The sequence below is a fragment of the Musa acuminata genome, unplaced genomic scaffold (assembly GCF_036884655.1).
Source record: "Musa acuminata AAA Group cultivar baxijiao unplaced genomic scaffold, Cavendish_Baxijiao_AAA HiC_scaffold_1138, whole genome shotgun sequence".
Taxonomy (NCBI): domain Eukaryota; kingdom Viridiplantae; phylum Streptophyta; class Magnoliopsida; order Zingiberales; family Musaceae; genus Musa; species Musa acuminata.
Window position 1 is genome coordinate 3,627,501 of NW_027021350.1, and position 2,500 is coordinate 3,630,000.

Genomic DNA, 2,500 nt, shown 5'->3' on the forward strand with positions numbered 1-2,500 from the left:
AGAACAGGCCAAAAACTGGCCAAAACAGCCCAAAAACAGGCCAAAACTGGCCATTTTTGGCTGCGCAAGCGAGCGGCGAGCGACGGACAGCGAGCGAAGCGAGAGGCAGCACCGTCCCTGCTATACGAAAGCCCCATCCAGCCCTGTGCCATCCGGGGGGTTCCAGGGTGCTGAGATGGCTGACATTTTTCTCCGCTCACGATGGTCACCGCGCAACGCAAGAACAGGCCAAAAACTGGCCAAAACGGCCCAAAAACGGGCCAAAACTGGCCATTTTTGGCTGCGCGAGCGAGCGGCGAGCGGCGGACAGCGAGCGAAGTGTGAAGCAGCACCATCCCTGCTATACGAAAGCCCCATCCAGCCCTATGCCACCCGGGGGGTTCCAGGGTGCTGAGATGGCTGACATTTTTCTCCGCTCACGACGGTCACCGCGCAACGCAAGAACAGGCCAAAAACTGGCCAAAACGGCCCAAAAACGGGCCAAAACTGGCCATTTTTGGCTGCGCGAGCGAGCGGTGAGCGGCGGACAGCGAGCGAAGCGAGAGGCAGCACCGTCCCTGCTATACGAGAGCCCCATCCAGCCCTGTGCCACCCGGGGGGTTCCAGGGTGCTGAGATGGCTGACATTTTTCTCCGCTCACGACGGTCACCACACAACGCAAGAACAGGCCAAAAACTGGCCAAAACGGCCCAAAAACGGGCCAAAACTGGCCATTTTTGGGTGCGCGAGCGAGCGGCGAGCGACGGACAGCGAGCGAAGCGAGAGGCAGCACCGTCCCTGCTATACGAAAGCCCCATCCAGCCCTGTGCCACCCGGGGGGTTCCAGGGTGCTGAGATGGCTGACATTTTTCTTCGCTCACGACGGTCACCGCGCAACGCAAGAACAGGCCAAAAACTGGCCTAAACGGCCCAAAAACGGGCCAAAACTGGCCATTATTGGGTGCGCGAGCGATCGGCGAGCGGCTGACAGCGAGCGAAGTGAGAGGCAGCACCATCCCTGCTATACGAAAGCCCCATCCAGCCCTGTGCCATCCGGGGGGTTCCAGGGTGCTGAGATGGCTGACATTTTTCTCCGCTCACGATGGTCACCACGCAACGCAAGAACAGGCCAAAAACTGGCCAAAACGGCCCAAAAACGGGCCAAAACTGGCCATTTTTGGCTGCGCGAGCGAGCGGAGAGCGGCGGACAGCGAGCGAAGCGAGAGGCAGCACCGTCCCTGCTATACGAAAGCCCCATCCAGCCCTGTGCCACCCGGGGGGTTCCAGGGTGCTGAGATGGCTGACATTTTTCTCCGCTCACGACGGTCACCGCGCAACGCAAGAACAGGCCAAAAACTGGCCTAAACGGCCCAAAAACGGGCCAAAACTGGCCATTTTTGGGTGCGCGAGCGATCGGCGAGCGGCGGACAGCGAGCGAAGCGAGAGGCAGCACCGTCCCTGCTATACGAAAGCCCCATCCAGCCCTGTGCCATCCGGGGGGTTCCAGGGTGCTGAGATGGCTGACATTTTTCTCCGCTCACGATGGTCACCGCGCAACGCAAGAACAGGCCAAAAACTGGCCAAAACGGCCCAAAAACGGGCCAAAACTGGCCATTTTTGGCTGCGTGAGCGAGCGGCGAGCGGCGGACAGCGAGCGAAGTGAGAGGCAGCACCGTCCCTGCTATACGAAAGCCCCATCCAGCCCTGTGCCACCCGGGGGGTTCCAGGGTGCTGAGATGGCTGACATTTTTCTCCGCTCACGATGGTCACCGCGCAACGCAAGAACAGGCCAAAAACTGGCCAAAACGGCCCAAAAACGGGCCAAAACTGGCCATTTTTGGCTGCGTGAGCGAGCGGCGAGCGGCGGACAGCGAGCGAAGCGAGATGCAGCACAGTCCCTGCTATACGAAAGCCCCATCCAGCCCTGTGCCACCCGGGGGGTTCCAGGGTGCTGAGATGGCTGACATTTTTCTCCGCTCACGATGGTCACCACGCAACGCAAGAACAGGCCAAAAACTGGCCAAAACGGCCCAAAAACGGGCCAAAACTGGCCATTTTTGGCTGCGCGAGCGAGCGGAGAGCGGCGGACAGCGAGCGAAGCGAGAGGCAGCACCGTCCCTGCTATACGAAAGCCCCATCCATCCCTGTGCCACCCGGGGGGTTCCAGGGTGCTGAGATGGCTGACATTTTTCTCCGCTCACGACGGTCACCGCGCAACGCAAGAACAGGCCAAAAACTGGCCTAAACGGCCCAAAAACGGGCCAAAACTGGCCATTTTTGGGTGCGCGAGCGATCGGCGAGCGGCGGACAGCGAGCGAAGCGAGAGGCAGCACCGTCCCTGCTATACGAAAGCCCCATCCAGCCCTGTGCCATCCGGGGGGTTCCAGGGTGCTGAGATGGCTGACATTTTTCTCCGCTCACGATGGTCACCGCGCAACGCAAGAACAGGCCAAAAACTGGCCAAAACGGCCCAAAAACGGGCCAAAACTGGCCATTTTTGGCTGCGCGAGCGAGCGGCGAG